Source organism: Diabrotica virgifera, chromosome 9 (genome assembly GCF_917563875.1).
Source record: "Diabrotica virgifera virgifera chromosome 9, PGI_DIABVI_V3a".
NCBI lineage: Eukaryota > Metazoa > Arthropoda > Insecta > Coleoptera > Chrysomelidae > Diabrotica > Diabrotica virgifera.
Genome location: NC_065451.1, coordinates 209,319,518 through 209,341,766, shown reverse-complemented (window position 1 = coordinate 209,341,766; position 22,249 = coordinate 209,319,518). Strand labels below are relative to the sequence as shown.

The 22,249-nt window shown below is 34.6% G+C and overlaps 1 protein-coding gene across 1 annotated transcript in view; it reads right to left on the bottom strand.

Annotated features, from left to right (window-relative positions):
* Positions 1–21,432, bottom strand: part of LOC114327645 (acyl-CoA-binding protein homolog) — a 47,319-nt gene extending 25,887 nt beyond the window's left edge. The window contains exon 1 of the mRNA XM_050662382.1: positions 21,266–21,432. The gene's annotated coding sequence lies outside the window, so the exon portion shown is untranslated. The remainder of the gene's footprint in view (positions 1–21,265) is intronic.
* Between the last annotated feature and the right edge of the window lie 817 nt (positions 21,433–22,249).

Here is a 22,249-nt window from a genome sequence, read left to right as displayed (position 1 = left end):
TATTGAATAGATGTACACTGATTGTTGTGCCAACGAATGCATTAATCAATCTACTACTGCCTTTAATTCCCACAATCAATGCGTTAATTGTGACAATAATCGTGGTTGTTGAGACAATAAATGTTTTGCTTGACCATTTGAAATGTAACGGCTTTTCCTTATCGTGATACCCCTAGCTTCTCTGTGTTACCATTGTTTAAAAAAGAGTTCTTTGTTAAACAATGCTGTTACCTCTACCGAAGTGCCGAATAATAATTTTGCATTTTGTTTCCAAGTGTAGTCCGTAGTAGAAGGAAGATAAGGATAAGATATTACTTATTTTTTATATTTGAATAAAAGTAAGTTTTTTCTGATAAGGTAAATACGGGAGAACATTCTAATTAAAAATAAACTTGTCAGTGTCTTATGTTTGTAAGTGTTTACTTTTAATATTGTCTTGTGATGTTATTTATAAGGCTTGTTCCAACTCGACACAAAACCGTTCTTGAACGGTTCGTGAACCGCGCAGTAACGAAAAATGTGTTACTGCGCATAATTGTTCGTTATTGCGCATGAGCGTGGCGGTTCAAGAACGGTTTTGTGTCGGGTTGGAACAAGCCTATAAGATGAACTGAAAATGAATTTTCGAATCCTGAATGAAAAAAATAATTAGTATTTTTGAAAATTTAAACGCAGAATAAAATATTACAATATTATCGAGGGTCTGACGTCCCTGAGAACTTCTATAATGATTATTTTAATAAGTCACAGGGGTGAAAAAGAGAAAATTTAGTATGACTTTTTTTATTTCAAATATACTATTCAAAAGAAACTTTTTGTTTATTCTAAGGGACTTTCAGCCCTCAGTAATAATGCAGTCTTTTATTCTGCGGTTAAATTTTTCAAAAATACTCATTAGTTTTCTCAGGATTCCAAAAAAATGAATGCGTTTAAAAATAATTCGATCGAAATTTTGCCCCTGCGCTCTCAAAAATGATTAAAGTGTTATACATTTTTGAAATCACCATTTCAAACACTTTTAAATGAGCTGTCACATGATGTACTTTCCCATTAAAAAAAATCAAAGTTACGCCTGTCACCTGAAGAGGGATCGTGTAAAGTTCGAAACATTGATGTTATAATATACTTTGATAATTTTAAAAATCGACTTGTCTGAGCGTTTTGCTTATGTGCTAAAAATAAATAAGTTAATAAAGGGGGGGGGAGTGTAACACTTACTCCAGTGCACTGTATAAGCGATATAATAATTATGAGAAATCACACACTGTAAAGGGTGGGGGGGAGTGTAACACTTATTCCAGTGCACTGTATAAGCGATATGATAGTTATGAGAAATCACACAGTGTAAAGTCCTAAAGGTTAAGGACAAAAAAGGGGATTTAAACAATTATTATTAATGTAAGAATAACCGTATTTATTGTACCAATGAACGGAATTAATTGTAACAATAAACGGAAATAATTGTAGAAATATACGGAATACGTTAGGAGAAATGTTACAGGAGAAAAAACACTGTTATTGGCACAACGAATGGTCTTCGTCGGTCAATTAACGACGTTGTTGTTTCAATAAATAGTGTTCGTTGACTCAATGAACAGAGTTCGTAATATCAATAAAATGAGATTATGGTATACATAATGAAAGTTCATTGTTTCAATAAATAGTGTTCGTTGACTCAATGAACTGAGTTCGTAATATCAATAAAGTGATATTATGGTATACATAATGAATGTTCGTCCAGTCAATAAACGTAATACATTGGCTCAACTAACGAAAATAATGAATTGATGAACATCGCTTTGTTGTGCCAATAAAACCAAGAATTGGACAAATTTTAAGAATTGCGTTTGTTGTCTGAATTAACATTTTTATTGATATTACGTACCTTTTTCGTTGAGTGTACGTACATACGTACGTACGTACGTACGTACATACTTCCGACATGTTTTTTTTATTTGCTTTTTAGACTCAGGGGGACTCAAAACGTCGAAAAAAAGTGAAATCTGAAAAAATTTTTTTTGCACGATCCTATAACTTTATCTATTATACTATACTACGTATATAGTACGATAAAGTAAAACGACTTATCTAGGACATATTTATAGAGGAGAAAGATACAACTTTTTACGACTCATAATGGAAGGGAAAGTGGAAGGAAGAAGAGGTCCAGAAAGAAGAAAATTCTGGACAGGCATGGACATACATTCGATACTAAGAACCGCTCAAGATAGAGAGCAATTTGCTGTAGTTATAGCCAACCTTCAGTAATGGAGAAGGCACCTTAAGAAGAGAGCCAAATTAATGAAGGTTAATACACCTTATCCATATTTTGTGATATTCAAATACTTAATTCCAAGCACTTTGCAAAAATTACAGGTTTTATAATATGGAAAAATAAAGTATGATGTAAGAAAGCAAACATTTACAAACACAGATATAAAAATAACATTAAATATTTCACAAAAACCATTATATATATGTCAAGATAATTATAAAAAGTACATTATCAGTGCCAATATTTATTCCAATACCCAATATTGGTAAGATTTCAGACGAAACAACAATTTAATAACAGTTTAATGATTATATAAGCTGGTTACGGCAAATAACACGTTTTCGATTTATTTATACAGAACTTGTAACTGATAAAAATATTCATTATCAGAAACGAATATAATCCACAGACTGTATCAACTAACTAGCACGATTTTGTTTTTAATATAACCAAAAACTGCTACTACAACCTCTGTCTTTACTCCAAATTTGACAAAAATTTAATAAATATCAGAGGGAGTCAAATCGGGTGAAAGGGGAGGATGTTACACGTTTGCAAGATTGTAGGCGCTTATTAATATACGCTCTTCTGATCCGTTTTTCGCGGGTTCATTCTTTTCCTTTGTTTTCTTGTTCTGTGCCGTCTTCGTTCACAGGTTATTATTGTGTGATTTCGCCCGATTGGTTCCATTCCTTTCTATTTTTGTTCGTCAGTTAGGTATCTTCATTCTGTTGATATCTTCTCTGGCCTGCTCTTCCCATCTCCCTCCCTTCTTTTCGTCTAAGTACATGCTCGAGCCATTTTAACATTTGAGCCTTTATTCAATCATATATAAAGGCTCCGCCTACATCTTCTTCTCAAAGATATATTATGTAACTGGAGAAGAAATCGAGCAAGTCAGACAGTTTAAATACTTGGGTTGTCTGCTAAACGATAATTGAAACCCTAAGACTGAAATAAAGAGCAAAGCCAGAAATGCTTTTTTGAAACAAGATGCTGAAGTGTTACGTTTAGCTTGTTTTCTTATACAAAATGGTAGCATGGAAGTTAAAGGTCAGATCTATTAACAAGCTTGGAGTTTTTTCTGCCTGCGCCGAATGCTTAGAATATCATAGGACAAAATCAGGAAGTATTAAGAAGAGCAGGTCTCCAGGATAAAGAACTTTTCGATTATGTAATAAGTAAGTAAACTGCATATTTAGGGCACATATTAAGAGGAGAACGATACACTTTTCAGCAACTGGTATTAGAAGGGCCGATAGATGGTAAGAGTGGACTAGAACGTAAAAAGATGTCATGGCTGCGTAATATTTGGCAATTGACAAGAATCTACAGTTATGAAATGCTTCACAAAGTTGTTAAGACAACATAATAATAGTCATTGGTTTTTTTCTACTAACAGTAACTGTTATTCTAGTGTGTAAATGTGATCTCCTAATGATTTGTCTGCTTGTTCTGCACCGATTTTGCAGATTTTTCTTATGCCTGGTTGTACCAACAGATCTTAAGCTTAAGACGTACCTTAAGCTCAGCTTACGAAATATACGGATTACACCATTGAGTCTTAGATCAATTTTCAGCTTGCCACAATTAATTTCCAGGTGGATTGCATCTTAAGCTTCGTCTCAGTTAACACGTGCTTGGACAATTCGAAAAATAATCGATTTCGAGATTGAGCTGGGCTAAGATGGAATTAAGATTTGTTGGTGCAACCAGGCATAAGTGGGACTTAAAGTGGCCTATCTATAAGCTGATCTGGGCTAAGCTGGAGCTTAAGATTTGTTGGTACAACCAGGCATTTATCTCTAATATTAATTATATGTTATCTCTAATATTCCCTATTCCTTTCATTTTATCAAATTTCATGCGTTCAATCCATCCGCTAACAAAATGTATCTTCACTATTTTGTAATCACATGCTAGGTCTGGAAATTAACACAGAAAAAACAAAAATAATGACTCACACGAGAAGAAATATAGCCCCACAAAACATTAGGTGACACAATGTACATGAAGATGATATTGAAACGGTTGGAAAATTTACATACCTGGGAGTAGAAATATATGCCGACGGATCAGAAGACGGAGAAATACGGAAGAGAATAACGCAGGCAAACAGAGCTTATTTTGCCCTCTCCCATATATTTCGGTCTAAAAGTGTCCACCGAAATACAAAGATGAGAATCTATAAAACTTTAATTCGACCAAGAACATGCTATGGCAGTGAAGCCTGGGTCCTGAAAGAAACATCCAAAAACAAACTCGACACATTCGAAAGGAAAGTACTGAGGAGAATACTAGGATATATGATGGAAAGAAAACGAAATTTTCAGAAGTCAATACAACAACGAGCTTTATCAATTTTAAAAGGAAACACCCCTGTCAGACTTCATTACAATACAAAGATTGCAATGGGCCAGACATATGATAAGAATGGGAGAGGATAGGCTACCAAAAAGAGCACTGAATGCTAGAATGCAGGGAAAGAGACCGGTTGGAAATCCAAGAAAGCCCTGGGAAGGCACAGTAAACAGCGACGCGCAAGCCCTTTTAGGAGTCCGTGTATGGAGAAGAGCAGCCACAGACAAGCAAGGGTGGAGGCAAAAAATTAAGGAGGCCAAGGCTCAATTTGGGCTGTAGTGCCGTAGAAGAAGAGAATAATTTTGTAATTATGTATTTACTATGGTAGACAAGTTTTCTTCGTTCTTTCTCTTATTTTCATAATTTATTCTCCGATAACTTCTGTTATCGATCCAAATTTTAAACTGATTAAATATTCAAAAGTCTAGAAAGAAACCAATTATCTATGAATATGAAATATCGGCGGTATAAAATATTCACAAAAAACTTTTCAGAAGCATGAAATATAAAATATATATTAGTATTTTAAAGAAACCTATCAATCGTTTCACTGAATAAAATATTACTCATGAACTGTTATCGTCTTATTACTTTTATCGATTAAATGTAAAAAATCAAGGATATCGGCGTTTGTGAAGATAAGAAGAACGTGGACTTTTATGAGTTTTACTAATACCGATTGCAACGGAAATAAGACAATGAATATTTTATGGTAATACAACAATGTCTACTTATTAGTATATAGATACTATATTTACTAGACAGTTTTTTCTTTAAGAAATCTTCTGCTGAACCACTTTAACTGTTTGGATCATGATGTTTTTTTCAATCAAAACATACTACGTCTGTCAATAGTAACAGCAAAAGTACGTGTTAGCGAACAGCTGTCAGAGGAAATCGAAATCAAACGTGGGGTGAGACAGGGATGCGTGTTGTCGTCATTTCTTTTTAATGTCTACTCGGAAGAGATCCTAAAAAGAGCTCTTGAGGGTGAAACAGCTGGAATAAAGGTAAATGGAGTTCTAATTATATACATGCGGATGACACTGTCATCTTAGCCGAATATATTGAGGATCTTCAGAGGCTGGTGACCCGAATAGCAGAGTTTGGACAAGAATACGGTATAGCAATGAACGTTTAGAAGACAAAATTTATGAGAATATCGAAAACTAAAAAAAGAAATAACGAGAATCTCTTCATAAATGGAACCAATGTCGAACAAATAGACTAATATGCATATCTTGGAACAATGAATAACTTCACAGGTGATTACCTCCAGAAAATCAAAATTAGAATAGAAAAGGCTAGAGCAAATTTTAACAAAATGGGAAAAGTGCTCTGTACAAGAGATTTAAATTTGGAGCTAAGAGTTAAGTTGGCTAGTTGCTACGTTTTCTCGACTTTGTTTTATGGAATGGAAGCTTGGACCTTGAATGTGACATCAATGAAAAAACTAGAATCATTCGAGATGTGGGTGTACAGAAAAATTCTGAAAATATCGTGTACAGAACACGTCACAAACAAAGAGGTTCTGAGAAAGATCAATAAAGAAATGGAAGTCTTAAATGCAATCAAAACCAGAAAATTAGAATATCTCGGACATATTACACATGGAGAGAGATACAACTTGCTTTAATTGATTATGCAGGAAAAGATTCAAGGAAAAAGAAAGCATAGGGAGACGCAGAATATCGTGGCTTCGCAACCTGAGAGAATGGTACGGATGAACTTTTCATAGCAGCCGTCTCTAAAGTCCGAATAGCTATGATTATTGTCGCCCACCGTCGCAGAGATGGCACTTGAAGAAGGAAAAGAAGATGTCGGTAAATCAATCCTGGGCCTAATCATGAGATGGTGTTATTATTTCGGAATGGGACGTTTCGATGCCGCCGGTTCATCGCCGGCCGTTTCGATGCCGCCGGTTCATCGCCAGTCCATTTCATCGCCGTCATATCTCGCATTTCCTAGAATTCCTAATTAATACTAAAAATAACTAATAATTGTAACTGTCGAAAATTCGGAAATATATCAGATAGCGATTAATTGACTGGCTATGAATCGGCCGGCCTCGGCACCGAACTGGCGGCATCGAAACGGCGGCGATGAAACGTCCTAGACCCTTATTATTTACCGAGTTACAGTGTTTAAAGTAGCGCTACTTTTGTGATTTTTATAAACAATGGATTCAAAGAAATTTCGTGTTAAATTATCACTGTTATTCGATGGGAAAAAAAACCCAAACTGAGCAATGGTTCAAAAAGTGTTACCGAGACTCTCCTCCATCGATTACAGTAGAGATGTTGAAAAAGTATCTATTCGTTACAAAGTACTCGTTACTATTACGAATACCGAAAGTAACGATTACTATACAGAGAGGCAAATCGTTACTTTGAGTACTCTGATTACTTCGTTACTTCGTGCCAATCGTATCAGAGCGAGTAACGACTATACGCTGTGAGCTCGTACGTAGAGGGGATATTTATAAATTCGCGAGCGCCAGTAGTGGCAAGTCTGTAAACGATTACCGGAAATTTGACATAAATGTCAAAGTGATTAATTTAAAATTAAAATTAAAAACTTAATTATAAAAAATATTAGTTGGTCAAAGCTGTGGTATATACTTTTACCTTAAATATACTTACGTTTTAAATACTGAATTTACGTTTTTTTAATGTTCCGTAATATGTAATTATAAATTAATCTATATTAATCTTAGCGCCATCTACACGATAATTGTGAAAGTATCCGAAGTAAGAAATTAATATTTCATCAATAGAACGTCAAAATGATTAGCAAAATCTTAAAAAAATCTATTACAATTTAATTACTTTTTAGCGTTGTAAATATTAAGCGATAACAATTAAATAATAAATTTAAAAATTACCGGTAAAAGTTGAATTAGTAATCCGCCAGGAGCGACACCAGCGAAGCTCAGAGCGTATAGGGCTTTTCATTCACAGTCATTTGTTGCGATCTCCTGTCATATGTTGTATAATCTGTGTATAATATTAATATACACGAATTATACCACACATGACAGAAGCTCGAAACAAATGACTGTGAATGAAAAGCCTTATTGTATCTACTTTGATTACTCTGATTACTTCGTACCAATTGTATCAGAGCGATTAACGACTATTGTATCTACAACCAGTACACTTGATTACTTTCTACCAATCGTATCCCAGCGAGTAACGGACGGGACCGGTATGATAGTTTGTTTAATTCAAATGCCGTCGACACCAATGATGTTGAGTGTTCCAGAAGGCCAAATGGTGCAGTTATTCCCGAAAACATCAAAAAAATGCTGAAAATTATTATGGAGAACCGCAAAATGAAGTTGCAAGAAATAGCTGACACATTAAAGTTATCAAAAGGCAACATTTTGACTGATATGATATTCATAAACATTTAGCTATGAGAGAGCTGTTTTGCAAATGGGTGCCGCGTTTTCTCACACCAGAGCAAAAACCACAACGAATTTATAAATCTCGGCGTTATTTGGACATGTTTAATCGGAATAAGTCGGATTTTTGCATCGGCATATTACAACTCATAAAAAGAAAAATTAAACAGGCCAAAGAATCCTGGCTCGAGAAGTCATGTAAAGAAATAGAAGACCTCCAAAAAAAGCATGACAGTTTCAACCTCCACAAGAAACTTAAATATACCTCCGGAATTAGAAAACAGAAAAATGCTCACGTACTTAAAACCGCAGACGGAAAAATTTGTGATCACGAACAACAGTGCAAAGAATGGGAGAGACACATCAGTGACCTTTTTGACGATGCTTCTCGAGAAAATGCTCCAAATACTACCTGTGACAACCAATTAGACAGAGGTCCCAGTATACTGAAGTCAGAAGTCATAAAAGCAATACAACAAGCCAAAAACAATAAAGCACCTGGACCAGATCAAATCCCTGTTGAGCTACTTAAACTTTTGGATGAGGTAAACATTACCTACTTGACTACTTTCTTTAACAAAATTTACAACGAAGGAAAAATACCAGATGATTGGTTGGAGTCACTGTTTATAACATTACCAAAGAAAAGCAGGCCCACCAAATGCAGCGATTTTAGACTAATCAGTTTGATGAGTCACACACTTAAGATACTTTTACGTATTATACAAAACCGAGTATTCCTTCTGTGCGAAACTAGAATGGGTAATAAGCAATTTGGATTTAGAAATGATCTTGGAACTAGAGAAGCACTATTTTGTATGCGCGTTCTATTACAAAAAAGTTGTGAATTCCGAAAGAACGTTTATGTTTGTTTCATCGACTTCGAGAAGGCATTCGACCGAGTACAACATGATACACTTTTCGATTGCCTGCAGGCAGCAGGACTTGACCACTACGATATAAGACTGCTGAAATACTTATATTACAATCAAGTAGCCTCTATCCAAATTGGAGACAGTCGTACTGAAAAACTGCCGATACAACGTGGAGTACGACAAGGTTATGTTTTATCACCCACCCTTTTTAATCTGTACTCTGAAGAAATCTTTAGGTAGGCTTTGGATGACAGACAAGAGGGACTAAGGCTAGGCGGAGAAGTAATCAACAATATTAGATACGCTGACGATACAGCCATTCTTGCTGAAAATTTACAAGATCTTCAGACACTACTAAATCTAGTCAGTGAAGCAAGCTATCGGAGAGGCCTTAAAATCAACATTTCAAAAACAAAGTGGATGGTAGTTGGAAAGATTAATATAGATCAAGGTCAGCTTTCTCTTGATGGAGAGGAGTTAGAACGGGTAAATCATTTCAAGTACCTTGGCAGCTGGTTAAATGTAAATTGTGACTCTGATGAAGAGATAATAACTAGGATTGAAATATCACGGAAGGCTTTTATGACCTGGAAACCAGTTTTATGTAATAGAAACCTGTCGATGAATATTCGAAAGAAGGTGCTGAAATGTTATGTGTGGTCTATCCTATTGTATGGTTGTGAGACATGGACGTTAAAAACCACAATGCTAAACAAAATAGAAGCATTCGAATTGTGGTGCTATCGACGAATCCTAAAGATATCGTGGGTTTCACACACTTCCAATGAAGATGTTCTTCAAATGATGAATTCGGAACGTCTTCTCATAAGCATCATAAAGAGGAGAAAAACAGAATACTTCGGCCATATAATTAGAGGACCTACATACCATCTGCTTCGCCTTATAATACAAGGAAAAGTGGAGGGAAAGAGATGGATTGGTCGAAAGAAACTTTCATGGCTGCGTAATATTAGAAAATGGTGTGGCTGCACAGTAGAAGAATTATTTCGCGCAGCAGCCGATAGAGAGAGATTTCAAGAAATTATAAACATGATGACGGCCAACGTCTGAATACAGACACGGCACCTAAAGAAGAAGAAGAAGATATTACAACGGATGAAACATGACATGGTTACATCACTTCACTCCGGAATCAAATCGATAGTCATTTGAGTGGATAGCACTGGGAGAACTATTTAAAACAAGGAAAAACAATCAACAGCGACTACTATATTGATTGATTGATTGGAGCATTTGAATAGCAAAATCGCAAACAAAAGGCCTAATTTGGTGAAGAAAGAATTGTTGTTTCAGCCAGTAGCGCACCTATAATTTTCCTCTGGGGGGGATTGGCTTGGGCACCGAAATTTGTTGTATTGTTTGTGAAAGACAAGTTACATTTTCCTACTATTCTTTATACCTTTATACATTTTCCTACTATTTTTTATAGGGTTATTGCTTCCACAGCCACCATATAGTCCAGATCTGACTCCCAGCTATTACCACCGTTTTCCGATCTTCAAAAGATGCTCCGTGGCAAGAGATATCGCTCCGATGAGGAAGTATCGCCGCTAAAGGAGATTATTTTGACGAAAATAATCACTTGCAAAAAACTGTTGTTTTCCTATTTAGGCCCGGAACTTTTGACCGACGGGTTATAATCAAGGTTGTGTGTAGGTGTTAGAGATAAGAAAAACGTGGCTTTCTTAAAATCTATCAGGAAGGAACCTTTTATCATGATCATGATTGTTGGACAGATAAAGGAGAACGGAAGTAAATACGGTGTTTGGTGTCTTAGTTAAACTCCTTATTGGGGTCAAACAGCTAAAGTGAAAGTAGGATCTACATTGACCAATAAAATTGAAATCAAGAAAGGGTACGATAGGGCTGTATCTTGTCTCCTATGCTATTTAACATATACTCGGAAAAAATAGTTAATAAAGCGCTAGAGGAAAGAGAGGACAGGGCTAAATTTTGAACAGCTATTAAGAACAACTGAAGACAGAGAAGAGTTTGCAATTGTAGTAGCCAACCTCCATTGAGGAGACTTTAAGAAGAAGAGGACAGCACAGAGGGCATAAAGGTAAATGAAGAAATAATTAATAACATAAGATATTCTGACGAATAGGAGACGAATAAGATATCTGACGATCTAGGAGAGATGTAATGATGTGTTTTATAGATTATGAAAAAGCCTTCGATCGAGTACAACATCATAAACTCGTACATATACTAAAACAACTCGACATAGATCAAAAAGACATTCGTTGCATAGAGGCTCTTTACTGGAATCAAACAGCTGTCGTCAAGGTGGATAATGAAACAACGCAAGCTCAAAAAATTCTCAGAGGTGTAAGACAGGAATGCATTCTCTCCCCACTACTGTTCAATCTATATTCAGAAAGTATCTTCCAGGAAGCTCTTGAGGAATGCGAAAGCGGCATCAAAGTAAATGGTACCTGGGTCAATAATATACGATATGCGGATGACTCGGTCTTAATAGCAGATAATATAGAAGACCTCCAAAACCTTCTTAATAAAATTGGAGAGCATAGCGAGAACATGGGACTTAGCATCAACATAAAAAAGACCAAGTTCCTTATAATCAGCCGTCAATTATGTCAACATCAAAATGCAAGACTAGCATATAACAACCAAGATGTAGAGCGCGTAACAAAGTTTAAGTACCTGGGAACCTGGCTATGTGAAGACTGGCTGTCGGATATGGAAATTAAATGTCGGATAGAAAGAGCCAGAAGTGCATTCATGAAATTCAGAAACGTCTTTACGAACTCTGACTTTGACCTAAACCTAAGACTAAGATTCACAAAATGCTATATATGGTCGGTGCTCCTATATGGCATGGAAGGATGGACTTTAAAAATAAACACAATGAATAAGCTAGAGGCATTTGAGATGTGGATCTATCGACGAATCCTTAAAGTTCCCTGGACCGCAAGAATAACAAATGAAGAAATATTGAGAAGAATTGGCATTGAAAACGGCATACCTGGGACACATAATTAGAAATGAAAGATATCAGTTTCTGCAAACCTTAATTGAAGGAAAGATCGAAGGAAGAAGGGGAGTGGGCAGGAAGAAAATGTCATGGCTCCGTAATGTCAAACAATGGACAGGACTAAAAAACATAGGAGACCTAATACATACTGCAAGGGATAGAGAAAAATGGTCAAACGTGATCGCGAACATCCATTAGTGGATTGCATAAGAAGAAGAAGAAGAAGAAGATATTCTGACGACACTGTGATTCTCGCGAGTAGCATGGAGGAGCTGAGTTGCCTGATGAAACTAAACTAAACATTACAAAAACCAAATGGATGCTAGTAAGCAAAACCCAACAACGAGCAAGACAACTGATACTAGACAATCAAAGAATTTATTGAATACGTGGATATGATAAACTTACTTAGGAACAGTTGGTCTACTCAGTTGGTCTGTGCCCATTGAATTGGCAAGTACCTAGTATCTTCGAGCAGGGAACCATGGCACCCTTTTAGCATGTGTTCCACTTTATCCATTAACATCGACTTGTAGTCATAACATTTTAACATATTACATTATGTAAACCATATATGATGATGTTAACACTATTTACGGTGTGCTAGTTTCAAAATACTCGGCAGGATGCACTGAAGATGTTCTGTTTAGAACGAAAACGTTCTGCAATCGATGACATTTTATAGTTTTTAAATAAACGATTTTATACCAGAATACATCTCGAAGTTTTTACTTCTGTATTGGTTTTTACTTAGGAACACTCATTAATTTAAGTTGGGTTGAAGCGAAGAAGATACGTATAAGAATAGAAAAATCAAGAGCGTCGTTCACTAGCATGAAGCAAATTTTATCTCTAACACCCTCACCCTACCCCTCAAAATCAGATTTCTCAAATGTTACCTATGTATTTCTCAAATATGGAGAGAGAGGTAGGAATAACTATAAAGAAAAGAAAGTTGGAATACTTGGGTCACTTTATGAGAAACAGTAAATATAGAGTACTTTAGCTAATTATCCAAGGGAAAATAGACAGCGCAGAAGGGGTCCAGGGAGGAGCAAATACTCGTGGCTCCAAAACTTGCTACAATGGTTTGGATTGTCATCTGCCGTTCGGAACAGACAAGGCACGTGGAGAAGAAGAAGAAAGTGTCTTAGTTGTTTTAGCGAAAAAAATATACGAAAGACTACATTGTAGTTTATTGCTGGACCTATTCTGATGTATAGCATGAAGAAAATCTCGGTAAAATTGAATTTGCTATTCCAGATCTTATGTGATAGTCTCTGTGTGTCTTATATTCATTTGGTGGTTTATTGTTAAAGCTGATATTCAGTTTGAACTTATTTTGAAAGCAATGGAAGTGCAAAACGTATTTCAAATTCATCTTTAATTTTTCCAGTTAACTTTCACAATCCTAAGCATGTTTTTTGAGGCAAAGCGATTGAATCTTTGAGCAATTAGAGAACAGATGTTTTTGAGGATCTTCAAGAACTAATCAATTCCTGTACAAATACCTAAGGGTTTTTTGCAATTATCTCGGTCAACTACTGTTTATGTATTTTAATTGAGAAACTCGTAAATGGAAGGACCTTTTAAGATCTTCAACTTTTATTTTAACCGTTTTTCTCCAAAAAGTATAAGAAACGTTTTATAGGCAAAAAGAAAGGCCATCAGCTCATCAGCTACCTTTCATACACCTTTTAGGACCCTTAAATACTTGTATAAGATTTTTTTCAGCTTTTTTTCTTCCTTGGATGGGTTATACTACTATAATACTTAAAATACTAATCATTGATATGATACGAGGCGCGACCTCACTGAGTTTGAACACTTGAATTAAATATCATTATATTATTATTACCTAGTTAATAATATTTTTGTTTTAATTACATGTTTTATGTTTTTCTCGTAATTATCGTAATCAAGTTTAACCAAGTGTACTGACAAACGTCTAATTTGTAGTGAAATTTATTTTTTACTTATTCTAAACTCGACTGCGCAAGTAAAGAAAAATAAGGTCAAATTTTTTCATCAAATTACAGTGATTGTTAGAAGGCAGACTAATGATCAAACTGAATAATGATCCGATCTGCTTTTCAGAATTATGAACAATAAAATGCGTTGAATTGGTGCAATACATTGTTTTTTTATTTTTGATATTTTGAATATAGTTATTCCTACGTGTACCCACCAGTTCGTTATAATTTAATGATCTACAAAACCATTAGTTGTGTTAATAAAGTTTTCACTCCATAGTAAATATTTATTTTTGATGTTATTGTCTTCTTCTTTCGGCATTTTCCCATTCTGAGTTCGTTGTTAAGCCTCCACAGCTTTCTATCCATCCAGACACCTTTTCTGAGACCTCTCACAATTATCGCATTCCCTATGTATGTATTCTACCTTATAGCTGGTCTTTCTCCCCGTCTTCTTCCTGGAGATTCCAATTCCATTACCCATTTTGGTAACCTATGGCTGGCATTTTTTGAACATGACGGTATCGTTGTAGTGCTTTATCATTAGTTGTTTTGTTTATATGTCATCAATTATTGGATGTGTGACTCCCATCATTTCTCGTATTCTCTCATTTGGTATTGGATCTCTTCTTGATTTGCCTGCTGCTCTTCTCCAGAAGTCCATTTCTGTTACTAGTAACATTTTCTCTGTTCTTTGTTTCAGTGGCCACACTTCATTGCCATATGTGATTACACTTTTAAGCATGGTATTGTATATGAGCTATTTGTCCGCTTTAGATATTGTTTGGTTCCACAGAATGCCGTTCATCATGGATATGCCTTTTCTACCCTGTATGCTTCTCTCTTTTATAGTAGCATCGAGTGTTCCATCTTGAGTTATCTTATGCCCAGGTATCTTTTATTCATCAGTGTTTAATTTCTACCCCATCGTCTAATGTAATGGACTGCTTTGTCCCTCCAATACACATGGCTTCAGTTTTCTTAATGTTGACTTCGAGACCCCATTGAAAACAGCTTTCGATGACTAATTCATAGACTTAATACAACAGCAAAAGTATTTTACATAACAATTTCAACTCAAAAAACTAGAACAATATTAATAAGCAAAGAATCAATAAGACTAGAAATCGATGAACTTCTTACGTTTGGACATTTACGATGGTAAATGGTAAATTATTAAAAATATACCAGTAACACTGACAGATAATTTGTTAACTACTGTACTGAAGTTTTCACTACCGCTAAATAGATTATTCCATGCATGATGGCACAAAAAACATTACCTGTAGTATATAAGTCAAGCATTAGCAACAAAGGTCAGTGCCAAGCCTATCAATTGAACCTTACCCTCTGATAACGTTTTTAAAAACATTTACTTCGTGAATTATTTTTTATGTATAACACTGTAACCATTGTATGTATACCTATATATAGTTATATAGATAATATCACTGTTAAAAAATGACATCGTAATTACACAAGTACACATAAAACAAACAAAGCAGAACAAACATAAAACGATTATACTGATAAAAAAACCCAGAAAACATAAAAATGAGTCCCTAGAAAACCTTAACATTAATATTAACCTAAGCATTTTAAGAAGTTTGTTAAGAAGAATTTGTATAATTAAAAAAAAATATAGATATAAAATTCTACTGATGATCCTGTCCTGTTAAGTTATGTAAATATTGTGTGTTTAAACAAAACTAAATAAATATTCAAACTGTGAGGCAGGTGAGATTAAAACTATGACGAATTTAATTAAATATGGGATAATAACTGTCTAACAAAGTGAAATAATAATACAGCTGTCTATGTAGATAACTATTTTATCCATACCAATACCAACAAGACCGGTACACATGGTATTCATCGATTTAAAAAGGCGTATGACAAGGTTTCAAGACCCAAAACGAGATGGTTGGATGACGTGGAAGACAACCTGAAAACTATGATTGTAACACAATGAATGAGAAGGGCACAAGGAGGTCTGAATGGAAGGGTATTTCCAGACAGGCAAAGACCCATCCAGTGTTATCGTGCCAAAAGAAGAAGGTTCCTAAACAATTACAAGGTTCCTAAAAAGGAACTACGGAAAACAATGAACGAAATGAGGATAAAGCAGATGTTAACCACTTAATGCATTAGGTAACCCGTGTCTGACACGGGGACGGCTTGCCGGCAAATTCGGGACTTGCCCGTGTCTTACACATTCTATCGTAGATACCGTAGTACAGTACGACAGAACAATCAAGTAATGTTTGCAGATCTTCTTGAGTAGAAGCTGGGAGTACTGTGACCTCTATGAACTCTACTACTCTAATTACAAAAATTTGAAAAGGGTCAGTTATTGTATTTCTAAAAGTATTCATTATTTAAAATGTAAAAATCATGTTCAACCTTGATTTTGAACTAACATGACCAGCTAATCATTTTACATAAATGTAAATTAAAACATAGATAAAATGTGTATGGTCAGTGCTATCACGCCATGTTTGTAATTATCATTGAATGGGTCAAATGGGGAATTTCAAATGACAAATCGTACAAAACTTTTTGAGGAATAACACATAACACCAATAAGCGAGAAAAATGTATGAAGTTTTTAAATAAAATATCAAAAAGATCAAATTACTGCACCGCAAAAGAAATCGAAGAACGAATCAAAAAATGGAAGAACGAATCAATAAGAGAATGAAATAAAAACTCCTGGTTCTGAAAATGGATTTTTGGAGCAGATCAGCTGGTATTTCCAGAATGATGCAACAGATGAAAGAATAGGTCAAATCATGCACAGAACAACCACTATTATACAGGGTGTCCAGAAACTCTACCGACAAACGAAGACAGGAGATTCCTTAGATAATTTTAAGATAATTCAGCCCAATTCACCTAGTCCGAAAATGCTTCTTAAGGGAGCTAGAGCTCTTTGAAGATGGCGTCATGAAATTAGTTTTTCTTAAATACCTCTAGAACGCTTCTATTTAGAAAAACGAAAATTGGTATGCATATTTACTTTTCAGAAATGAATCGATTCCATCCATTGCAAATTTCTAGTACCGGTCATAGGCGTCCGTTTTGGGTAGAGCAACGGGTATTTTATCGCATAACTTTTTTGTCCTTAACTTTTATGCATTTCTGATACCGGATTATTAAATTGTGAGGTATTCTAGTACTTAAAGGTACTCTTGTTTTAAGTCGGTAGGACACACCGTTTTCTAGAAAAATCGATTTGAAAGTTTTTCGTTTTTTAAATTTGAAAAAAAATTGAAAGAACTTTTCAACAAAAAACGAAGTATTTTACCAACATAAAGTAAGAGTAACTTTTAGTACTCGAATACCTCATAATTTAATAATCTAGTGTCAAAAATGCTCAAAAATTCAAGACAAGAAAGGTATGCTATAAAATAACAGTTGATCTACCCAAAACGGACACCTATGACCAGTACTAGAAATTCGCAATTAATGAAATCGATTTATCTCTGGAATATAAATAAATGTACCAGTTTTCGTCTTTCTAAACAGTTTTTTTTTTAATTTTTTTTTTAATTCATAAAGCGAAAAATTTTCAAATCGATTTTTCTAGAAAACGGTGTGTCCTACCGATTTAAAACAAGAGTACCTTTTAGTACTAGAATACTTCACAATTTAATAATCCAGTGTCAGAAATGCATAAAAGTTAAAGATAAAAAAGTTATGCGATAAAATAACCGTTGCCCTACCTAAAACGGACGCCTATGATCGGTACTAGAAATTTGCAATAGATGGATTAGATTTATATCTTGAAGATAAATACGCGCACCAATTTTTGTTTTTCTAAATAGAAGCATTCTGGAGGTATTTAAGAAAAACTAATTACAAGACGCCATCTTCAAAGAGCTCTAGCTCCTTTAGGAAGCATTTTCGGACTAAGTGAATTGGGTTAAATTATCTTAAAATTATCTGAAGAATCTTCTGTCTTCGTTTGTCGGTAGAGTTTCTGGACACCTTGTATAAAGAATACAGCAAGAATAGGTTTTTAGTAAGGACATGTACAGAGAATGATAGAGACCACCGCCTACCGAAGTTAATATTGGATTGGCAGCCTCTTTAGTTAGAAAACTGCAATATCTGGTACATGTCATGAGGGGCGAGCGTTGTAACTTGTTGCAATTAATAATACAAGGAAGAATAGAGGGTAGAAGAAGTCGTGGAAGAAGACGCATCTCCTGGTTAAACAATTTGAGAGCTTGGTTGAACTGCACTTCTGCTGATCCCTTTAGAGCAGCGATATCGAAATTGCGAGCATCGAAAGTGCGAATTAGCGAATTGCCATGATGGTTGGCAACCTTTTTAGAGGTGATGACACATGAAGAAGACGAAGAAGCTTCCTGAGCAAAAAAAAACGAGGAAGACCGAAAACAACATGGCTCGATGGAGTTTAAAAGCCAATTTCAGAGAGAGCGACCAAGCGACAATACACAATATACACAAAACAGCAGTAGGTATAGATCATCAGAATTTCTCCAACTTTCAAAAAAACCTTATAGTTGTACGTATTTTCAAACAACTTGTTACACTTAGAGTAAATTATTCAAAAAAAACTCTACAGCCTTGCGAATAAAGTTACATTGGATGAAAGTATCCCTAAGTGAAACTATCAAAAAACATATTAAATAGCAATGAATGACAGAAAAATGGAATGCCACATATAACAAATTAAAAGACGTTCTAGAAATTGAAGACACCGCTTTGTCACCCCCACCTAAACGCAGTGAGCAGGTAATAAATCGATTGCGCTTAGGCTATACAACACCAATTCATATCCACTTAATAAATAAAGAACCCATCCCTTTCTGCCACAACTGCAAGACATCAATCACTGTTAAACATATCCTGTTAGAATGACAAACATACATCCACGAAAGAAGAAAAAGTGACCTCACTAGCAACATGATGGATCTACTAAGCTGCCAATTCAACCAAGGCTGAAATATTTAAGAGACTTGTAATTTTGTGGTACCTCCTGCTAATAACTCTCAGTAGTTGATGCGGGAATATTTTTGTTTAAATACAAAAAATATTAAAACAAAGAGAAATCTAAAGGACAGAAGTACTAGAAGCATATTTTGGGTTACTATCCTTAATCTGAGCCTTCTACAATTTGTAAGGCATACATACCGATAAATAGTACCTACACTAGTAATGGGAGAATCTACACTACGCATTTTACACCGACCTGTCTACTTATCTAGGTACAATTCCAACAAAAGTTTGTTTCCTAGTACCTACTCAAAATGTCAAAATGGGCATCTTAAGATTTCATTTGTTTCTGGGGCTACCATCATCAGTACATATGTTTCTAAATGTAAAGACTGAAATAGTTTTGTACACACTTATGACAACAGGTGAATAGGGAGAAGTGTATTTTTGAAGTGCGTAAAATAAATAATTTAGCTGAGCGCTTTCGGCTTACAAAGCCCTATTCAGAGCTATGGTCAAAAGGTTCAAAATACCACTATGAAGAGAAATGGCTCCCATGTATGATATAAAGTACTTCTATTTCTTATGCAGTTTTTTATTTTATGGAGATTATGCGGTTTTTTACAAGGTTTTTTTCCATAAAATAAAAAACTGCATAAGAAATAGAAGTACTTTATATCATACATGGGATCCATCTCTCTTCATAGTGGTATTTTGAACCTTTTGACCATAGCTCTGAAGATGGCTTTGTAAGCTGAAAGCGCTCAGCTAGGAATTATTTATTTTACACACTTCAAAAATACACGTCTCCCTATTCACCTGTTGACATGTTTCTTCCTTTTGGTGTCCTCAGAATTGTACCCTGGGTACACCACTTACAGTTCTGAGGACTACAAAAGAAAGAAACATAGGTATGTCAACTGATGGTAGTAAACTCTGAAACAAATTAAATCTTAAGGGGATGGGTACGTATTTTCGGCTGCAATGCTACTCAAATGGAGATTCATTTTTTCGAATGCTGAGAAAATTAATAAGTATTTTTGAAAAATTTAAACGCAGAATGAAAGATTACGTCATTGCCGAGAGTCGAAAGTCCCTGAAAACTTCTATAATGTTTATTTTAATAAGTTACAGGGGTGAAAAACTAAGAGAAAATGTAGTGTGATTTTTAATTTCAAATATCTCATTCAAAAGAAACTTTTTATTTATTCTAAGAGACTTTCGGCCCTCGATAATAATTTAGTCTTTTATTCTGCGTTTAAGTTTTTTAAAAACATTTATTAGTTTCTTCAGGATTTGAAAAAAATGGACACCATGTCCGTATTGATATTTTCCTCTTTGTCATACAACATACTGAGTCAAATAGAATATGATGACAAGACAGTGACAGTTTTAAATATTTTAAATATTTGACATGGCACCGGGAATATTTTGAGTTGTTGGTAATGTATTTGATAAATACTTAATTGATTGAAGACGTGAACTTAATAAAAAGTTATTTATTGCTTGTTATTTATGGAAGATCCAAGCAGAGAATACATCAGGATTATATTCTGTGATCCAAGTATTTTGTTGTTAAAGATGTTCAAAATAATTGTAAGTGTTCCATAGTAACAATATTTATATTACCCATTAAAAAATCACTTTAACACTTTTCCTCTTTTCTCTTATTATTTTTTGATGTACATATAAATTATTACAATCACTGGATACATAGTTAGTGAAAAAATAATCACATTTATTAACTGAATTAATAATTTGCAATTATACAAATAACAGTTATCCAAGAACATTCAAAAGCCATCTCTTTAAAGTTAATGATGACATTGTCAAGTAGAACGACATTCTAGTAGTTTACATATCCATACCAGTGTGAATTTTATTACACGTAATTTGCCGTGTAAAGACAGAAAAAGTAGGGATAACCGTAAAATATTTGCGAATTATGTACCGATGACCTTAAGCTGTCTCTAGTTAAAAAATATTTTAAGACCTATTTATGGAAATATCGACCGCGATTTATTATTTTTTAAATGCATTTTAGTCTGTCTTCGAAATTGATATTGTTTAATAAAAATTTCCATGAGCCGCCCCTGTTGCAAATAGTTTGGATAATTACTCCGGGAAAATCGGTCATTTTTTCTTCAAATTTATGAACTTCAATGTTCAATGTTTGAATGACAACTAAAATATGAACTACATTATAATCCAGTTTATTTTAATCCAATAAAAAACATCATTTTTACAGTTGTTTACAGGAATATACGAATTTTTCATTTTTCTAACTAAAAACACTGTTTCATAAACATGAAGTTTGTCAAAACGCCCAAAATAATTATAATATGTAATAAGATGAAAACTAATTAAATTTATAATATAAAAATCACTTACCGGTTTTTGATAAAGAACAGGGAAGGATCTGATAAACTAACGATTTGGCTACTGGGACTTGAATGAAGTGAGGTGAGGTGAGTTCGTGTCAAACCAGCGCTGCCGAATGGAGATGGAGAACGGATCCAATAAATTAAAACCAACGCTCAACGCAGGAATTTGAACGGGACCGGCGTTTTATTGGTGGGACAGAGTCGTAGCAGTCACGCTTGGCAGGATAAATTTCAGCAGGAGGACAGGGCCGGACTAAGTATAAATTCACGAAAAATTAAGAGAATTTGAAGATTAAAAGCATCAACTAAATGGGAAACTATTTTTCATTATTTTTATATTGATTCGGATGATAAATTGATTTCAGCTGAGGGACAGGTCTGTACTAAGAATAAATTCACGAAAAAATGAGGGAATTCGAAGATAGGAGCATTAAATATTAAACTATTTTTCATCATTTATACAGTGATGAGCGTGCTAATAACCGGCAAAATAACGCCAAAGATGGAAAACATATTAAGTTATGAGATAAAAAGAAATGAAACTAGTAGAGGTGGGAGATTTAGTGATAAAAACCTATAAATTTACATTATATTTAATGTTTCCCACCTTTAGACGTATAGGACGAGTTTGGCAACTGCCACTATGACAGTGACAATTTTAGTTGACATACTCCTCTGATACGTCTAAAGGTGAGAAACAATAAATATAATGTAAGTTTATAGGATTTTATCGCTAAATCTCCCACCTCTAGTAGTTTAATTTATTTTTATCTCACTACTTAATATGTTTTCCATCTATTGCGTTATTTTGCCTGTTATTAGCACACTCATCACTGTCTTTTTCTCATAGGCATCTTTCAGTGCGTCACAGTTTTTCGATTTCTTTCTAACGCATTAAATTGTATGTGACAGAAAAAAGCACGTCCGTGATTACAGACATTTATAACATTTATTCTACTTGTCGATAGATGGCGCAAAATCGAAAAAAAAA